General features: G+C 38.9%; 1 long non-coding RNA gene across 4 annotated transcripts in view; it reads right to left on the reverse strand.

Moving 5' to 3' along the window:
- Positions 1-21,178, reverse strand: part of LOC127494418 (uncharacterized) — a 36,007-nt gene extending 14,829 nt beyond the window's left edge. For 2 of the 4 annotated variants that reach the window (XR_007924863.1, XR_007924865.1), the window contains exons 1-5: positions 19,898-21,175; positions 7,852-7,931; positions 7,180-7,238; positions 2,297-2,889; positions 233-315 (exon numbers count right to left, since the gene is read on the reverse strand). This is a non-coding gene — a long non-coding RNA (uncharacterized LOC127494418). Of the gene's footprint in view, positions 1-232; positions 316-1,242; positions 2,890-7,179; positions 7,239-7,851; positions 7,932-13,310; positions 13,391-19,897 lie in introns of those variants that run through there. The other 2 variants (XR_007924866.1, XR_007924864.1) reach the window with 2 other exon arrangements.
- Positions 21,179-21,549: the final 371 nt, after the last annotated feature.

Below are 21,549 nucleotides of genomic sequence, written 5' to 3' on the forward strand. Positions count from 1 at the left end.
TTTGAATGGCAGAAAACTCAAAGATTTTTCAATTACCAATTTTCTTCGTACTTCTCTTTTCTTTTTCTCTTATGCATTTAAATTGGATATGATCTCGGAGGAAATGGTTATCATTTTAATGACACTCTCCATTCATTAAAGGCTCCAGATCTCCAGCCTTCACACTCTCAGGGGGAACCACCGAATAAGAGGCAGACTCAGAGAAAGAGAGAGAGACGCTCTGTTCAATTACCTCTGTGTTGGCCCTTCCTCACGGGGCCCCGCTGTGTGGCCCTTAATCCTATCCTAAGGAGTCAGGCCCAGGTGTGAAGAGAACTAGAAGGAAACAAAAGATTTAAAGTGCTTTTTGTGTTCACTTTTTCAACAGGAAATGCACATTCGCAATAGATCAGTTTACTTGAAAAGCAAAACGGCAAAGGATGTTGAGTTTTTTTTTAACTATTTTCTTTTTAATAAATAAATATATAAATATTTATTAATTAAAAATGTATTAAATATATTTAATAAATAAATTTTGGCATATATATATATATATATATATATATATATATAAAGGAAAAAAAATATTTAATACTATCTCAAGTACATTTATCTTAAGTTAAATATGTTTAGCTATTTTTACTAGAAAGACAAAGACAAAAATATTGATTAATAAAATGTTTTTTGCAATGTTTTTTATATTGTTTTAGTTGCTGAAAGAAAACTATGTGGAATAGGAGGTATATGATCATTTTGATAAAAATGAAATAATTAACTGAGTATGGTTACCTCATTGAGAGAAATGAGAATCATTTGGCTTTAGTCTTTGTGGACCTCATTAATTGGGTTTAATCAGAGTATTTCAAAGAGAATATAAGATCAAATATTAAACATGTTCAGCTGTCGTGATACACACAAAAAAACATTCATTCGTTTGTTCCTCTAAATTTCCTCCTAACACAAGTTGAATAACATCAATGCAAAAACCACACGGCCGATCCTTTGTAATTTGCATTTTAAGGCATGTCTTTAAGTCTGCAAATGTGTTCTTTTTGTAAATAAACCTACACGCCAGATTTCCACCTCACCTCAGGGGCAACAAAGCAACGTGTTTTAAGTGGGGAGAAGAAACAACATTTGATCAGGGACTAATCACAAATTTCACTCTACCATGCTTTTAATATTTCAAGTTCCTAAGCAATATGCAAATAAGAACCGCATTAATCGTCGGGCGCATTAGTAAGTCAAGGCACACAACGTGGCTTCGGAGATCGGCTTTATTCATTGTGTAATTAGGACCCAAATGTTAATGAATTATGCTAATTCAGTACAATTAGCATATAATATTGAAGACAATCAACAATTAGCATATGCTATTGGAAACAATCAAAAGGGCTGCATTCCCATATGGATCTTGCACCCTACGTATAGAAAGAGGCCGTTATGGGGGACGCGGAGGGGGTATGTGAATTATAGCACTTTCTTCCTCTCATTCTCTCTCTCCCACCCCCCGCGTGGCAGACATGACCTCTATAACACAGCGTATAGTGGTGTGTGTGTGTGTGAGAGAGCTAGCGGCTAAGTCTGTTTGTATGAATGTGTGTTTATGTGCATACAGTGGGGCCTTTATTTGTATAATTTACATTATCAGCATTGAGTGAAAAGTTCTGAACCATTAATACAGATTTTAGAGTTTTTTATTTTGTCCCTTTTGCTTTAATGACAGCGGCACTCGAGTTGCATGAACTACACAAATTGTGTAAAAACTGATGATCATGTTCTCCAGCATGATTTACAAATGGCTCAAAGAGCAAATACTAAGAAATTCTAGAATCCATGTTAATATTTCAATTCTTCAAAACTTTTTACTCAGTTCTGACTATTTTAAATGTACTGAAGAAAATGTGGGGGAAAAATGCAACATACAAAGTAGTTTAGTGACACATTAGCTTAGTTTACCTAGAAATCTGAAATATTTCTTATTTATTTTACATCATAATGCTTTAATATAGCATTTTTTTCTAGATTTGAATTAAAATGTGATGTTTCACTGTATGCTTCATTCATAAGGAGCCAATCGTTTTATTATTTTAAAATCTTTTTTTTAAAAAGTGCTAGATAAAATAGGCCAATTAAAGGCTTTCTTTCCACACAATTTTCTTTGTTACTTTTTCACAGATAATTCAAGCCTCAATGAATTTTCACCTACACTATTGTGTTTCACAGCTTGAACTGAGCCATAAAATTCACATAATATATCCATCAGACGCTGCTCCAGTATGTTCCAGTTTAAGCCATTAGAGCAATCAAGACTCACTCCCATTAGAAAGCTCTGGTATTTCCTCTCTCGCTGAAATTTCTCCAGTGACCTTGGGCAGGTTCCTCCAGGTGTGTCGGTAAGCCTGTAGTCAGTGGACCCTGCCGAGGCCCCACCGCTCTCGTGCTCTGGGTGCGAAGGCGGCGAGCAGCCTCCGAGATAGAGGTGGAGGGGCGGCGAGCCGATCAGAAACGCTGCAGCCAGGTCGCCCATTTGGAACTTATTAAAACGGCGAGGCGGGGCGAGGCCCAGGTTCGGCTTGCCCCCGAGGGGCCCCGTACTGTCTGAGCTCATTTGCAGAGTGTCCTTTCCCACTGACAGCCTTCTAATTCGCATTTGAATTTAGGTCACATTGATCTGGGCCTGCGTCCAAAGCCTGCGCTCCCAACGGAACCTCCTTTACACAGGCAGGACTTTTCTGCCCAGAGAGAGAGAGAGAGAGAGAGAAACTGCCTGCAGCGCTACGGGTGTGAGATGTGTCGGTGAACGTTCCTTTCTCTGGACACAAGCAGCGAGGAAGCGAGGGAAGAGGAGATGGATGGATGAAGATGGAGGAAGGGTGTGTGTTAAACCAGAAACAAACTGTAGAGGGCCTACAGAGAGAAAAAGAGAGAAATACTCAATGAATAAGTGCTCTTTGAACCCCTCCAGATGTTTAACAGGTCATTGGCTGTAAGAGTTATATATGGAGACATGTGTTATGATATAAAGCTGACTTCATACATAAAGAATATAGCTAGCAACTTGTCATCTTTAGCTGAAACATAAGGGAAGGTTACTTTAGATGCAGAATCTGAGCTCAAGCTGAATGCACATGTGTGTCTGTGCTTGTGAGGGCCACATTTATGAGAACATTTTACTTAAACATCTAGTACAAAAAAGGATTAATAAAAGGGCAAAATAATCTCACGCATTTACAACTAGAAATTATAAATGTTTATGTTTACATTGTCTCCTAACCATGCACAATGTAACAACCAATCAGAACACAAGTTCTCAGCATAAAACGTGTTGTATTTCCATAATGCTTCTGTATTGCCTGAAAAAAAAATGTGTCATGGTTTTCACAAAACTATTAAGTAGCACAACTGTTTTGACAATTGATATAATAATAAGAAATATTTCTTGAGCATCAAATCAGCATAATACAATCATTTCTGAAGGATCAAGTAACACCAGAAGACTGGAGTAATGATGCTGAAAATTCAGCTATAAAATATATTTAAATACATTTATAGGCTATTAAATTGCAATAATATTTCACATCATTACTGTTTTTACTGTATTGTTGATCAAATAAATGCAGCATAAGAAACTTTTAAAAAAATGTAACCCCAAACTTTGAAAAGGTAGAAATATATATATATATATATATATATATATATATACCTTTTCAAAGTTTGGGGTTACATTTTGGGGTGTAATGGATCTCAGTAAAAAAATAAATAAATAAATAAAAAATCAAACCGTACATTCTCTAGAGGTGGTTTGGCACGCACATGCACCGTGGTTCATCTCATATCTGGCATTGTTTGTTGACAATAAATAAAACAGACAGACAGAGTTAGGCTAATGAATGTTTCTGTTGATGGATACGCATTCTGGCTTCCTCTAAACTTTCAATGCGAGTGCCGTATGCTATATGACCATACGGCGTTATTACTCGGGTGTTGAAGCGTGCGAGCGCAGGTGAGATCTGAGCAGCACACGTTGCTCTGTGTTTAAACTAAACTCATTTAAGCCTTTCCGATTTAAACATTAGAGCACAAAACGCGAAGGAGATCTCACGGGCGCGCTATGAGAAGATTTGTGCACTCATTCGAAGCACAGCGTGCAAATTCTGTTCTTTTTTTAAAGGGTTACTTCAACCAAAAATAAAAATTCTGTCGTTCCACACCCGTAAGACCTTCGTTCATCTTCTGAACACAAATGAAGATATTTTTGATAAAATCCGATGGCTCAGTGAGGCCTCCATTGCCAGGAAGGTAATTAACACTTTCAAATGCCCAGAAAGCTGCTAAAGACGTATTTAAAACAGTTAATGTGACTATAGTGGTTCAACCTTAATGTTATGAAGCGACAAGAATAATTTTGTGCACCAAAAAAAAAAAAAATAAATAATGACTTTATGCAACAATAGTGATGGACGATTTTAAAACACTGCTTCATGAAGCTTTACGAATCTTCTGTTTCGAATCAGAGGTTCGGAGCATGTATCAAACTGCCAAAGTCACGCCCCCCCAGTGGTGAACCACTGAAATTTTGAAACACTTATGACGTAACAAAGCCTCATTTACTGAAATCACATGACATTGGCAGTTTGATACACGCTCCGAACCACAGATTCGAAACAAAAGATTCGTAAAGCTCCAACTTACCACAACACACCTGCCTGGAAGTTTCCTGTATGCCTAAAAACCTTGATTAGCTGGTTCAGGTGTGTTTAATTGGGGTTGGAGCTAAACTCTGCAGGACAGTGGCCCTCCAGGAGCAGGATTGGACACCCCTTTCTTAAAGGGTTAGTTCACCCAAAAATTAAAATTCTGACGTAGAACCTGGAAGTGCTGGATATAAACAGCGTATGAGAATGACACAGAAGAGAAGATATTGTTGAATAAAGTCGTTATTTTTGTTTTGTTTTTGTGCACAAAAGTATTCTTGTCTCTTCATAAAATGAAGGTTGAACCACTGCACTGTTGACAATTTTAACAATGTCTTTAGTAGGCCTTCCTTTCTGAAACTTGAAAGTGGTGGTAAATTGCTGTCTATTGAGGAGTCAGATATCTCTCGGATTTCATCAGAAATATTTTAATTTGTGTTCCGAAGATGAATGAAGGTCTTACAGGTGTGGAACGACATGAGGGTGAGCAATTAGAATTTTCATTTTCAGGTGAACTAACCCTAAAGGATCTTTATGTCTTAAAGTGACAGCAGCCTAATATTCCTGCTGTCTCTGTGTGTTTTTAATATTAATAAAACAATAAAAGACAAATCACTCACTGCTCTTGACTGAATAGCTTTTGTAACTTAATTAATAATTGATAAGATTATAGTGAAGATTATATGCAATGCTGTTTTACATTTGATTAGCTACTTTGAAAACTACTGTTAGATATGTGAAAAACCTGAAAAGCACCATTTATTTTATTTGTATCTTTGCTCTGCTATATTTATTTGTGCTATTACTTGTAGTTTGATTATTTGTTCTTATTTTCTTTATTTTTATTTGACAGTAGTCCTTTTTTCCCTGAACATAGCACATACTGAACAGTACCGAAACTGTGACCCTAAAATCGCGATGAAAACCGAACCGTAAGTAATTTATGCATATACACCCTCTCAATCTGCCCTCCAAAAACACAAAATAATTCACAGGAATAAAACAGCATTTCTGATTGGATAAAAGAATGAATAAAAGATGCTTCCCAAACTCTTTTGTTCTGTTTACAGAGCCTTGGGCTGCCACAAAGACAGCTGTGTTTTCTCATGACACCTATTTCAGTGATAACTGTCAGTTATTAGGATATATAATAAATAATTAGTAAACTGCTTAGAGCACCTTTAATTTAAAACGGTAGAAGTCAACAGAAGCTTTAAAACTGCAGGCTAGAGGAAGACTTTTCACGGCAGAGCCAGAGAGCTTAGTCACTTATGCAACCATATATAACAAAAGGTGAAATAACCCCAAGCAAACTCCTAATCAGTTCTAACTGCCTCATATGCCCATATAATCAATAAAATACAGTCTCTATATACAGTACAGGCTGACAAAGTCTGGTTATGGTGTCTAAAGGATGAATGAAGGTGATAGTTGGATGTACGACTGCAGCAAGCGAGATCTCACGGGCAAGCGTGAATCTGACTAATAATTCACTGCACATTGGATAATTCACTGCACAGACTGCACATGAGAGTTTTTTTCCTTTGTATCCATTACCTTTTTTTTTTTTTTTTTTGCTTTTCTCATGAAATTCGCAGATACGGAGGAGGCTTTGACCTCAGCAGCATGGATGTCTCGCATTCCTCAAGAACTCAATTAATCACAGCATTTAAAATAAATAAATTAAGGGCGTCGTGTAGCAGTGCAGAAGCAGCTGCATCCTTACAAGTGCTCCTGAGAGACCAAATTAAGCCACAGAAATGTATATCTAATACACCGGCCCACTAATGATGCCCGTTAAAAGAGCGGGTATGTAGGCACAGCTTAAAAATTACACGGGTCATTACGGCAAATTGAAACCAAGATTTATCTGCTGCCAGAGCAGCGCATAATTTGTTTTACCTGGTAATCACAGAAGCCATATAATTAAACATGAAAACAAAAAGCACGAGTGCTGTGGAACAAGACAGTGTGGAGTGATACTATAGGACTGGATGTCAAATGCAAAGAATTCTAGGTGGCACCAAGTCATTGAGAATGGACTGAGTGTTAACTTATGTGGTGTGTGAAACTGTAATTGCTGTACTACATAGTACGGTATACCTGGAAGAAAGAGGCATGGTTGTTAATGTTTAGAGGATTGTTTGGGAATTTTCTGGTTCCAAATGTGGGACTGAAAACCTGAGACACTGGAGAAAGAGATTCCATATCAAATGATGAACAGAGCAAATGTTTCCGCTGTAAATCTGAAAAGAGCCTTATTGTGGAAAACGGGATATTACTTGCTCTTTTGACATAGAAGAGATTGTTAAACTCTTTAAAAACACAAAGTCCCCTCTCAATTCCACCAAAACCTTTCATGGAAACTAAACAACAAAAACAGGTTCTTCAGAAATTGTCATCACTGTGATGTCACATGCACATGCCTATTCAGTATTCAGATACTTTACCCATCCATCCCCCACCAAGTAATATTACTAAAATTCTGTATTCATTTACTAACCTTTATGTCATTCCAAACTTTCCAGAACTTTTACTTTGTTGTTCCATGCTTTCTTTCTTCTGTGGAACACAAAAAGACAAAAAAAGTATATATATATATATATATACATACATATATATATACATATACATACATACATACATGAACACACACACATGCAGAAATTTTTCTGTGATGGGATGGTTTAGGGGTAGGGGCAGGCTGTGTGTGTATATTTATTATTATATATAAATGTAATATTTTATATTTCATAATTAATTTTAAAATGTTAATGCATGTATAGATAATAACATTATAAAATTATGAAACATATAGTTATAAAATATTACATTTATCTTTTTAAAACTAATAAACCTAAAAACAATGTTTCAGATTCTTGAATTACATAGGTCTGTGAGCTGTCCATGCCAGTTCACTCCAGACTGAGTGTGTCAAGCATAAAAAGATAATTTATAAAAGGAAATAAAATATATTAATTCATTTTGAGAATGAAAACATGACAGGAACATGGAATACTTCTATTATATTCAACAATTAAATTACATTACACTTATTGGATTATTTAGTAATCGCTTAACTTTAGTAAAGACATGTCTAAATTTACATCCATAACCTATAAATCCCAAAGACAATATCAGAAATGAGCATTTTAGACAGTCTATAATATATAACCTGAGGTTTTTCCAAGAGTATAAAAGCCAGTGTTTCTCAACTGCATTCATGGAGCTCATGCCTACAGTGTCACCCAATCCCTGGGAAAAAGAAGAAAACATCTGCATTTTAATAGATTTTTTTCACCCATGTCTTTCAACATCATTAACTTTATTACGCCGGACACTCCTGTTGCAAAAACAATTCAGCATAATCATTTGCGGTGCATCTCCCCTGTGAGGGCATATATCCTCCTCCTCCTTCTCTCTGCCTGGCAATTACCGCCGAGCCACAGATGCATATCTCAGGCAGCACAAACTAGATGCAGCAGATAATGTGATTACTCAGTCATTACATATTGGAGTGCATTCATTACGGGCAAAGACCAAAAATCTGGGCATTGTTGACAATGCCTGGGCAATGCCCAAGATGTACAAGGTTGCGGAAAACATAATGTCCATAATTTCATGTCGGCAGTTCAAGACGATCAGGCCGAATCGCAGAGGAGATTCAAATGCATACGATTAATTCATTATGCAAACCGAATTCTGATGGGATGTGAGGTTGTCGTTAAAAAACACAGGAGAGAGAGATGTTTGTTTTTTAGATGAAATGGTAATGTGTGAATGCAGACAATGACAGGGGGTCCCGTTGGTGGAGACGGGAGGATTGTGGGTAAACAGGTTACAAAGACGGTAAATGGTTTTAGCAGCCACCTGCAGAACGTTCATTAAAGCGATCGAGCTTCTCCGAATCGTTTTCGGCTTAACGGTAATATCACAAAAGTTGTTAACAGAATCATGATAATAATCTAGGACATTATAATCCTATAATGGGGCGTACTAGTGAAGAACGCACTACAGCCAAATCACTCTACAGAGAATCCTAGCTCCCCAAGACTGTCATAAAAAAGCAGTTGATGAAATCCTGCCAAATTGTCTCATTTAAGCAAGATAAAAAAAAGTTGGTCAACCCATGAATCATTAAAGCGGTGTTATTTACGCACAAACTTTAAGGCCCAAAATTATTTATCGTACAGTGCATTATTGAGTGCGCAGTGTCGTATTTGTGTATGTTGAAACCGGGGCAGCGCTCTGCAGAGTGAAACAGAGCAGATGTTGATTATTTAAGCCCAACTGATACAATCTGCACATATTCAAATGGGAACGCCCGACTGTAAGGAGCAATTTCATTCAGCAATTTACTGCAATATGTTAATGCGGAAAGAAAGGGGGATTAATCCCTAAATGTATTCAGTCAAATGAAATGAAATAACATATATTTGAAAGTGTAATTTTTAACACCTTATTATTTCAATCCCGGTAATTGAAACTGCAATCCCGGCAACTTGTGTTAAATTAATGTGTGGCAAACGGCACCTTTCGTTTGCCAAGCCTGAGTGAGTTCCTGCATGAAATGAATTTAATTATTCTTGTGGCCCAATATATTATTAATCATCTATATTGATTTCTGAACTCCCTTGCTGCTTGTGGATATGCAAATCCGACCGTGGCAATATTGGGGTGGGATCATTTGCATGGAAGCCCATTATTATTTTATAAGTAAATTTTAATGTGGACTCAATTAAAACTCAGTGAGTGGAACAGTTAAATTGGCCCAAGGTATAGGCTCCTTGCGTAGAGGCGCAAGACTAGGATGTATCAATTAGTACAGATCAAACTTATACTCATCTGCAGAGAGATAGAGGGGGGAGCTGCAATCTAATCAGACCTGCTTTCAACGAAGGAGATATTTTAGTGATTTTCTCTGCAGAGCACGCCTAGGTTGCAATGAAATGAAATAGGATCTGTTGGTCTTTTGGACTTACTCAAATACGTCTTTGAAGTAAACTATAATTGAGATGTGATTAAATGTTGTAGCACATTTAATTTATTGATCAGAAGGATCGTTAAGATGAAGGCCGGCGAGTTATTTGCAAACCTGTCCTTGCTTCAAATTGGAAAAGGCTGTGATTGTCGACATTATGTGAAGAATAGAAGAATTCTGAAAGGGGACCTATTATGCCCCTTTTCATGAGATGTAATATAAGTCTCTGGTGTCCCCATGTCTGTGAAGTTTTAGCTAAAAATACCCCAAGGATAATTTATTACAGCTTATCAAACTTGCCCCTATTTGGGTGCGAGCAAACACACAAGCTATTTTTGTGTGTGTCCCTTTAAATGCAAATGAATTGCTGCTCCCAGCCCCCTTTCCAGAATAGGATGGAGCTTTAAAAGCTCACGCTTCAGATACAACAAACAACAAAACTGGAGAATCTCACACAGACAAAATGTCAGTAATTGTCAGTAGCGGTGTTCAGCCGGAGTCAGACACTAATAGAGAGACTCAGGAAGAAGTTACAACTTATAAGGCAGGAACACACCAAGCCGCCGAAAGCAGACTGCATGGTTGGCTCACGTCGGCAGCATCTGGGTCCAAATATGCCCTGACACACCAAACCGACGCTTGACAGCCGGCGGCCAAGTAGCACGTCCGTTCTGCGCCTGTGTAAGACAAAATGCCTTTCCTAGCAGGTGGCAGTAGCTGAACAGCCAATCAGAATGATCAGATGGCCCGACGGACCGACGAGCTCCGACGAGCTCCGAAACCGATTTAACATGTTGAATCGGCCGAAAAAAAGCCGATGAGGACCAACTTCAGCCGATGGTGCGGAACACACTGAGAAAACTTAGTCGGCCAATGAACAAAAACTGCCCGACGGCCGACCGTCAGCTTAGTGTGTTCCTGCCATTACAATGCAACTGGATGGCGTAAAATTATTTGCGCAAATATATTACACTTTGCTGACTTTTTTTCAGCACACTTTATTCATTAATGAAATTCAACCATGGTGTCCTCAGTGGCTCAGATGTCAGGAATCTATGGAGACTGTTATGTTCTCTGGCACATCCAATAACAGAACATTTGTAAATGTTTTTGGCTCAGACATTGTACGGTACATTTCCAACTGCTACAGCAAGTAACATCTCAGGTTACGCATGTAACCATGGTTCCCTGAGAACAGGGAACAAGACACTGCGTCAAACGCTATGGGGAATGCCTCCGCATGAACTGATGTCTGAAATGCTTATCAAATCGTATTAGCCAGCGACAGCCTATGACATCACTACTAGTGCGACCCGAATGCACATAAGGGGTGCCTAAAGAACAAGTCATCCACTTATTGTCTGAAACTCAGGGAGCAAGGTCCTCTATAGGATGACCCACTCAAGAGAGGGGAGTACCTACAGCCTAAAATACTGATCTACCAGGGAGGCCACATGAGAGTCCTTCGACCTTCCGACCAGACCTCGGGAGTGCAGTACTCTATAGAACGACCCTCAACACGAGGGGAGTACAAACTAGACTCAACCGAGACGAGTATTGACCAAAGTCTACGCAAGTACCAGGGACCTGATGCAGCTCTATACATGGCCACTGGCCCGGGGCTAATGCTTGAGCTCTAAGGAAGCATGTTCAACCTGCCATGAAAGGAGGGAGTAGTTGATGTGCTCGACCTGAGTATCACTGGTGTTGGGCACATATGGGGCACTAAGCTCTGGGAGCAAAGTGAGCTAGACCCGAATAAAGCCGAAGGGTGAAGGCCTGAGCAAAAACTCTTGCTCCAAGACAAGAATTATCCATCTGAGCTCAGCTCTGGAGGGATGGAGGCCTCAACAGGAAGAAATTCCATAGGAGAGGCCTTCAACACTCGACCCCGCGACTTGATAGTAATCAAGGAGCTTTTGGTGGAGAGATTGCTCTAAGATTCAACTAGACAAAGCTACTACCAAAGCTCTAGAGAGTGGAGATTTTAGCATAGTGCTTTCCACTCTCTAAACGAGAGGAAGTCTAACAACGTTCAAGGGCAACCACAAGGGAGGCTTTCTACGAAAGATTACAACACCTGGCTATTTGTCTGTGCCTAACACCACTAGGGAACTGTAGCTCAGCATATCGCTTTTACTCTAGTATCAAAAGGAGTCTCAGCTCAACCTAGGCAGATTGAGGAGGGCGCAAGGCCTGCTACTCGCATTTTTAGCCCAATGCAGAAGGCGGGCCCAGCCGGGGACATTCTCACAGTGAGAGGAGGCGTACCTGGATCACTAGCTGCCAGTCTTAAGCTGGAGAGGCTCTCCTAGGAGTAGCCTACTCTGAGCTACTGCAAGCTAGAAGGCAGAAAAGCTACAGCAGAACCGCCTCTGTCTAGTAAGACATATTCCTAAAGTACTAGCCTAGGCCGGATATCGGGGCGGCCCAAAAAGAAGGGCCGGACACACACACACTCATGACCTTCCTGGAGCTCAATGGAGTGGAGACTTCAGCCTAACGACTCTAAAGAAAGGAGGCCGGCTCACACAACACAGGTAAACTGACCACCTGGAGCTCATTGGAGCGGTGGCTTCAGCATAACGACTCTCTAAGTGAGAGGAAACCAACACACTCACCACAGAGAATATCAAGATGGCCTTAACACAGGCCAACGCTTGAGGACATCAACTACCTGGAGCTCAGTAGAGCGGAGGCTTCAAATACTCTCTAAATGAGAGGAAGCCAACACACTCACCATAGGGTGATTGTCAAGGTGGCCTTACAATAGGCCAATGCCTAAGACATCAACTACCTAGAGCTCAATGGAGTGTGTGTGTTATCAAATATCAAATATTTTTGGCACGGATGTGCACACCACTTGAAACGTTTACTTAAACAAACCATTCTTACCTTGAACATCGCTTCAAACAAAACAGTCCCTGAAGACAAAAAGAGGATGACTTGTTCTCTAGGCGCCCCTTATGTGCATTCGGGTCACACTAGTGACATCATAGGCTGTTGCTGGTCAATGCAATTGCCATGATTTAATAAGTGTTTCAGACACAGGTTCACGCTGAGGCGTTCCCCATAGCGCTTGACGCAGTGCGAGTTCCCTTTCGAAAGGGTACACAGAAATGGCTGACTGCTGCGGCTCAATCAGGGCGGTATCTATGCTAATAGGGCAGATCATCACCAGTTATAGGCAGGGCTTCCCTACTCTTACGTAAGAGTAGGGGGAAATATGGAACAACATGTTTGGAGAGACTGCTTCTGATTTATGGGGATTATAAAAAAGGAATGGGTGGATTTTTACTATGTTAGGCTGGTTGTTTACACTGTGGACACACATCTGTGTTCAAACAACTTATAAAAGTGAATTTTGCATAATAGGTCCCCTTTAAAACTTATATGTTTCAGGGTTTCTTTTATGAATGTCATTCTTCATCTCCGGCTTGAGTCTGCAAACAAATCATAGCCAAGATGTTATTGTTTATAACAGGTCTATGCAAAACCCTTAGCCAAAAGTTAACAGTGATTGCCTTAGCAATTAAATGACACCTATATGTCTGATTCTGAGGGACCTGAGCATATCTGCACAAATCAAATGATTCTAATAGTGAAAATGTGACCTTTGAAAAAGCACTCGGAGCATTAGATGAGCTCTTCACCTCTTAGCGTAGTTTCGTCACACACAGACCAGACTGGGAATAGAGGTGGATGGCTTTCTGCTACAGCGCTAATTGTGCACAGAAGAGAAAATAGATTAAAACACTGTTCAGTCTGATCTTTATCTGAGAGGTCAATGTGTGCACAAAGCTTTATTTTCCTTTTCCTGACCCCTCCACACAGGCACATTTTTTTTTCTCTGTCATGTTATGGCAAGGTCTCTCACTGTCTCTCTCACTTTCTCTCTCACACATTTTGCACATTATTGCTAAGCATTCAAGTCGTCAGGATATCATTTTCACTTTTAATTCAAGAATAATTCAGGACTAAAACAACAGAGGTGCTTGCAGCGGGGTTTCCCCCTTTTATGGAAAATATGCCGTTTTCTGGTCCCCAAGTGTTTGACAATCAAACAATATGTGATTCTTTTTTATTGAAATATAAATAGGGAAAAACAATTTGTGTGAAATTTAATTTTATTGGGGGGGTGCCTTTCCTAGCAGGTTTAATTCCATAATTCCTAAAAAACACATTTGGCAAAGGATGTACTATTACTGGTTTATTTCAAACACTTGTGGCATTGTCAAAAATCTCCTACTACTTCTGTGTTATTCTACTTTTAATTCAAAAACATCAGCATCAAGGGTTTTTTTTTTTTTTTTTTAATCCCCAATACTATCCTATCACTCATTCGTCATATTTTAAAGTTTAATCATGCTCATTGAAAGTGAAAATCACAGTCTTTTGCTTCAGATTCAGAATATGTGATCATTTCTGGTATTTCTCATTGTGCAATTACATGTTAGATCAAATTACTTCAAAATTAGCCTTTTAGAACTGTCATACAGTAAGTTCATGGATCAAAAACAATTCCTCAGAGCCTGGAGACAAAAAAATAAATTTAGGTAGGTGCCGCAGTGGTGTTTAATGCAATAGTATTTGTCGTTATGGAAGAAAATACATCCTACATCTTCTCAGGGGAACCACAGGCCCTCACACAGGAAAACCTACGGCAAGATCACTCATGTAAGAGGAAGTGATGTCACTGTTATCACTGAGCACAGCTCTTGGCAGAGGAGGAAACAGAGATAAGGCCTGCCGTATCAGCCAGACGACATTAAAGAACATTTGTCCTTTGTCAGAGAGCACCAGTGACGGTGGAGCCACCATGATATTTTGTTGATCTTGGAACAACAATCCTTTCCGAAAATTTGGTCCTAACCCTATTCCTTCCCCTAAACCTAACCCTACCCATAAGTTATCCCTAAAATCAGAGGGAAGTGAAACACTGATGTAGAAGCACCTAACCCTGGTTTTAAGCCTAAACTTGACATAAACTGTAAACTTGTCCCTCAAATCTGATTGGTTGATTGGAATGTTGTTCCAGGATCAACAAAGATGATGGTCCAGGAACACGTTGTACTTGGTGAAATCACGTTCACCATGTGGGAGATGCGATCTGTGTCAATGTGTTTGTGTTTAACTCAGTTGTCAACACTTGTGTGCACTCCAGTGATATGAGTTGAAAACTTCCACACTGGCTACACAATAAGTCTGCAAGCATAATGTTCTTCAAGACATGATGTGCTCATGAATGCTGATGCAATACACATTGATTCATCACGTAATTATGCATTAATTCTGCTTTAATAGAAGGAATTTTGTGTTCTGTGCAAAGAAAACATGACTTTGAAAAAATATTTCGAAATCGAGACTAGAGTTCAGAACACACACACACATGCATACACTCTCTAATAGACTCACATATGCACTCAGACATATTAAAATAGCTACTGGCATTCTCTAGCAAGAGCAAAGTATGTTATTTTATAAACGAAGTCAATTGCATAAGTTCGCCGGTGATATTGACAACATTAAGACCTAATTGCTGAGTTTACTCAAGTGGTTTACGGCCGATTACTGCCCTAAGTCATTTAACTTTCCTAATTTCATTTTCATGCGCATCTCCTGCTGTGTGTTCTGTTACAAGTAAAAGGTGCATGAGAAAATCATATCAGCTCTGAGCAGTCAAGTTCATCATTTCCCATAAATCAGCAGTGTAACATTAACCGGTCAAGTTTTATAGAGATGTTGCAAATGCCAAAGCACTAAGCCAGAAATATCACAGAACAATAAATGGAAAATGCTTCAGTTGTGGACTTAGTTGGGGATTTACTGAAATCTTTCATAGACAAAAGAATGTAATAGTGATTCTAGACAGCATTATTTATCTTATATTGAGGGTCAATCACAGTAGAGCTGATAGAATGTTCTGTGCTGAAATATTAAATGCATTCACATTGACTGTAAATTCACTGTGTAATTACATATGTATGTAATTATATATGTATATGTTCTCATGAATGACTGTAAACACAGTATATCTCAGTAAGTCAGATTAGATTTTAACTGAAAGGCTAAACTGTGGTCATTTTTAATGTCATGTCGGCAAATTGTCAGATTTTTTTTTTTTCTTCATTTTTATTGAGGATAGTTGTCACATGTGTTAAAAAATGTTATAAATTTATGACATTTATTTTGAAAGCATTTGTTATATATCCAAAACAATGACTTAATACTTTTGTATGCTGCCTTTTACGTTTTAGTTGTTAACTGTTAACTTTTGACAATAACTTTTTGTGATCCATAATTCATAAATATTTTGTTTAAATTTAGCTGAGAGGCCTAGTAGGTTATGTAATGGCAGTGTCAATTGTGGTCAAAAAGTTAATGTGTGTTCAATAAACTGTTTTTTTTTCTGGTTGAAATGGTGGAAATATTATATTATACAAACATTTCAAATAGACTTTTCACTTCATTGAGAAATATTACACTTTAGTAAAATAATAATAATAATAATAATAATAATAATAAAAAAAATACAACTAGCCCTAGTTTCCTTATATTATAATAGTTACCTACTGATAACAACTTTAAAAACTATAAAGCTTTAAAAGACATAATGATTGACACGTCATGTGGTATAATGCAATGCAGTGCTGTACAACTCTTGGCGTAACCATGAATACAGAAGTATCAACTATAATTGTGGTTAGAATTATTGCTCTTGTTCAATAGATTTACATTAGGCCTATTTTTACATTAACATTATTGTGGATAAAAAAAAAACATCTTCCCTTGGACACGCAGGAAAACTTCTCTCCTTCTGTCAAATGCAACCACACATAAAACAGTATGTACCATTTTCTGACAGGCCGTAAAAAATCATGTGTGCATTTGTCAGCAGTACCGAACATATTGAAAATCCACATGGAGATGCAAGCTTGCTGATATGATAGCGTAGTAATATATGACCCTTCCACTCAAGCCTTGGGGACCGTCTGCCATTGCAAATCAAAATACAGGACCTGCTCTTGGCTTTCTGAATATCCCACAATGCCATTGGGCATTTCCCCCTCCTGTCCCTAAGGATTCAGAGAATTTCAGCCCGACCATCATTCCCACATCATTTGGAGCCGTAACGCTCAGATGGAGCCAGAAGTGTGGAGACTGTGTTACAATAAACCAGGAGCATCCGTGATCCCGGATATTCTGACCATCCCGGTCCCTCAGCTCCAAGCCAGTGATTTAAAACTTATACATGAATGCCCTCTAGCTCACATAAGCCCAGCAGGTCATTCATCCAGGACAGAGGTCAGTGAACCAGGACAAAAACAAATCCCTCACTCGGCCCAAGCTGTCCTGCTAAGGAGAGGTAGTGCAGCCGAAAAAGAGAGAAAAAAAGGGGAGTACAGTAAAGTGCATGGGTGGGATTGTTCCTCATGTAATGCTGGAATTCCGAGGCTCAATAAAGAAGTATATCCTAACGTGTTCCAGATGTGAGAAGCCCGTTCCCAGGTCTGGATGCTCACTGCTGTCCTTTCCCCTAGTATAGCTCTCGCTGTTGGAATATTGCAGGAATGGTTCTTGGCAGCGGGAGCAGGTTACATTACCCCTCTGGCTTTATTCTCTCATTTCTCAAGTCCTGTCATAACACATCCAGTCAAATCAAATCTGCTCAGATCAGACAGCATTATCTTTTTATGGGCATGTAATATGTTTTTTGTTAATTTGTGTAACTGAATTTACCATCCAAAATATTTTATGTTGAATATCTTGGAGAGAAACGGACAGGTCCTTGATTCTTTTTTGCTGTAGATTTCCAAAATAAATATATTCTTCATGTTGATTGATTGTGTATACAAAACTCTGGTTCCTAATTCATACAGAGCCCACCCTGCCTTTAACAAAGCAATGAAGCCATTTTTTTTAGACATACAGATCGAGAAGTTTAGTGGGTGTGTACTTTTCTTTCTGAACTTTCAAGTCTGAAAATTGCATAATACTATTGCTGTAACCAGCTGATTGAAAACAGATATTTAATCTTGACTATAAAAGCTTTTCACAAAGAAAGTTATATTTGCTGACAAGATCAAATTAATAATTTAGGTACGGCTATAAATTGTAAATTTAAAACACTACTGTAAAATGATCAGCCCTTAGAGCAGACACATACCGTATCTTGCCAGTATTTTACGATATGGAAGCTGCTATTACATGAGCAAGAGTGCTGTATTTAGCACTGCAGCTCTGTTGACACTTGGAAGAACAGCATGCTTGTATGCAACAGTTCAGTTAAAAAGCAGTTAATATTGAGCAACTTACATTTTGTCACAAAATTGCCAGCTTCTTTGTCTGTTTTTGCTCTGCCATGAAATTAATTCCAATTTCCAAACAGTCACCATTTTGAGTGTCTGAGCAATACACAGCATAATGGTGTTTTGTTTCTGAATGAAATATTGGTGAATGATTCAATGATCCACTTATTTCGACAGTCAATTGTTTTGTTCCTGAATGAATCAGTGGTTTTGAACATCGTTTGGGTGAAGGAGTGAATGATTCACTTACACAGCCAGTCATTTAGTTCAGGGATAAGCAACTTCGGTCGTGTAGGGCCACTGTCCTGGAGAGTTTAGCTTCAACCCTAATCAATCACACCTGAACAAGCTAATCAAGGGCTTCAGGACTACTAGGCTGCGTTCCATTCCACTTTTAGACACGCACTCGCGAACTTCCCTAAGCACTTCCCCTCGGGGGAATCCCTGCCGCCATTTTGAAGTGCGTTCCACTTCGTGAAGTGGACGAGGGAAGTTTATATGGACAGACCCTTGCTCCCTCGATTTTGACCAAGAGAGCGTGCCTGCTTCATATGTACACTTCAGGCAGCTCCATATACCACAGTGCAACACGATTGTGACGTCACTGCACATCGTGTTTAATTCATCCCACCACAAACAACTCTATGATATATTCATTATTTTTTTTAAATATCTAAACAACCCAAACACACCTATGTACATATAAAATGCTGCATTTAACAGTTTTGTAAGGAAAAAAATGTAAATAATAAATCAACTCCATAGCAGATTCCAAGGGATCAAGGACTTAGGACGTTCCATTTCAGCCCATTGCAAGGGTTACGCCAGTAGTGGGTACTCGTACGACGTAAGCAATGACGTATATTCGAGTTAACGAGACTGAGGGAAGTTAGCCCTAAGCTGCGTTAATGCTGCCTTCAAGTACTATCGGAAATTTGATCATTCCCACTTCTGAAGTTGTGATTACGAGCTTATCACATTCAAGTTGTGGAGGGCGTTCATGTGCAATTTCTACCTAGGAAACTCGTATTTACGATAATTCCGAGAGCACGTGAAGGCAGCATAAGTCCATTTTTATGCCCTTCCCTTGCTAACTTTCCTCCATCTTGTTCACATTATTGCTTATATTGCATGAGTGCCCACTACTGGTAGAACTCTTGAAATGTGTTTAAAATGGAACAACCTAAGCCCTTGATCACTTGGAATCCGCTATGGAGCTGATTTATTATTGATAGTCTTTTTTTTTATATGTAAATTTGTTTTATGCACCATTCTTTAGGCCTATGTATGCTTGGGCTGTTGGAGAAAATATAAAAAATAACACGGAAAAGATAACAATACAATAAACTGTGTAAAAAAAACAGTCAGCTTAAGTATTATGCGGTTAAATGTCAATATAACTCCAACATCATACACTCCAGTTGTGTGGGATGGGGGTAAATTGAGCATCATCTGCTGTGATGTCACAATCGCACTGCATTGTGGTCTATGGATCTGTCTGAAGTGTACATATAGAGTGGTGCAGGTATGACGTCACTTTGTAGGCCAACCCAGAAGTTAGCGGCGCACGGGTTCCCTCGATCGAAAGCCTATGCATTTTTCCCATAGACTTTTGGAAAATTGCAAAAAATAAGCTCTGTGTTTAACAAAGGGTTATGATACTTACACATCTTGTCCATCAAGATAATTTTCACAGATGAACATAACTTTTATGAAGTTTGAAGCCTAAATGCAGTCGCCAGAAGTAAAAAGCTAAAGGTAGGCTATAAACAAACTACACCATGGTCGCTCGACTTCAACGTCACCATCACTAAGCTTCCGACAACTCTTTCAGTTTTTATCTAAAAACATTTTCCCAGCACGTTTGAGTTAGAATAGTTTATGAGTACAATTATGAGCATAATGAGGCTGTAAAAGCAGACTGAGCTTACCTTTTCGCCGTGATGGCGTTTAATGTCCCTGACTGCCTGTGTAGTCCCATTTAGCCACTTGTTAGCAACCGCCTATTTCAAGACACATAACAGCTTAAAAAAAATCACAAGTGGGGTAATACTGATGCATTTTATGTCGTAGAATAAAACGCAAAACTGTCTTGAGCTTGCGTTCACCACAGATCTTATTTCAGCCAAAAAACCCATTGACTTCGGGGCGATGGAACCGGAAGTGCTAAAATGCTAACTCACTTCCGCATTTTGGTCTACAAAGTGATGTCATACCTGCACCAAACTATTGAGTAGACTCACTCCATTGGTCAGAATCGAGGGGTCGAAGGTCTGTCTAAATAAACTTCCCTCACCCACTTGACAAGGTTGAATACACTTCAAAATGGCAGCGGGGATTCCCTCAAGAGGAAAGGCTTAGGGAAGTTTGTGTATGTGTAAAAAAGTGGAGTTAAACACATCCCAGAAGGAGCTGATAGAAGTGGTTAATGTACAAGTAAGCTAATGTGATCATCAAATATTCAACAGCACATAAATCAGAACTGCCTAACGTTACTGAATGAAATGTCAAAACTACGAACAGGTAAAGGACTGTGAAGCTTTGGGGGTGTTGATGGACTCGATCTACTCCATCTATATTTTAATCATCATTCTGTATCATATCTGGACAAAGTCTTTGATAAAAATGTGATTTTTTTTTTTTCAGTTTTTTTTATTTAAAATGTTACTTTTTTATGAAACAAATAATTCAATGAGCCATTAAATACTTGCGCCATCTACTGGTAAATGGTGTAACTGAAGAAAGAGTGACTGAAAAATTCTAAACAATAATGCACAGACTGAGTGCCTGTCTGAAGCCGTGACACTATAATGCTGGTCACAAAAAATGGCTAAAGAGTCGTATGTTGAGCAGTTTTGCTGTAAGCAGTTGGGTTTTTAAATTGCACATCGTATCAAAAAGGTTGCTGATTCATAGTTTAGTAAGAAGCAGTTTATGTGAACAGAGAGGTCTTTGTTGTCCATCAGTCACATTAAGATGACTGAACTACTGCCATAGTCTGCAATAAAGGATGTAAACAGTGCTTCCTTCCTCTTACAGTGTAAGTATGGATTTCTCAATTACCATTAACAGACACACAAAAACCGACTGCTCTCAATCCTGCTGCGGTTCTGCTAGTCCGTTACGGGTGCAACCCATAACCTCTCAATCTCCCTGCTTAACAGCCTCATTTCAAATCACAATCACTCTGAAGTGAATGTGCAATTTTCACTGGCCAAATGGTAATCCCAGACCACCTCTCCAAAAAAAGGAAAGCAGAAAAAATAAAACAGTCAGTGTTCTTGGAACTTAGCGATTGAGTTTCACTGGACGCTTGCACACAGAGGACTGTCCCTGGCCACTGCAGATACGTTTGGAAGTCAAAGCCCATGGACGAACAATACGGAAAAGCCCAGGCATAGTCCATTAATTTCACTTTTTTTTTTTTCAATAAGTAAACTTTAAGTATTCGTGAAATGAGTACTAAAGCCTCTTTAATGGTGTTTTCACAGCTGGCTGGAGCCCTCCTCCTGCTCGGCAATAAAGGTCCTTCCTGAATGAACATTAACATGGGAAGCCAGTAAGATCATACTTGGCTGACGTG

Source organism: Ctenopharyngodon idella, chromosome 14 (assembly GCF_019924925.1).
Source record: "Ctenopharyngodon idella isolate HZGC_01 chromosome 14, HZGC01, whole genome shotgun sequence".
NCBI classification, from domain to species: domain Eukaryota; kingdom Metazoa; phylum Chordata; class Actinopteri; order Cypriniformes; family Xenocyprididae; genus Ctenopharyngodon; species Ctenopharyngodon idella.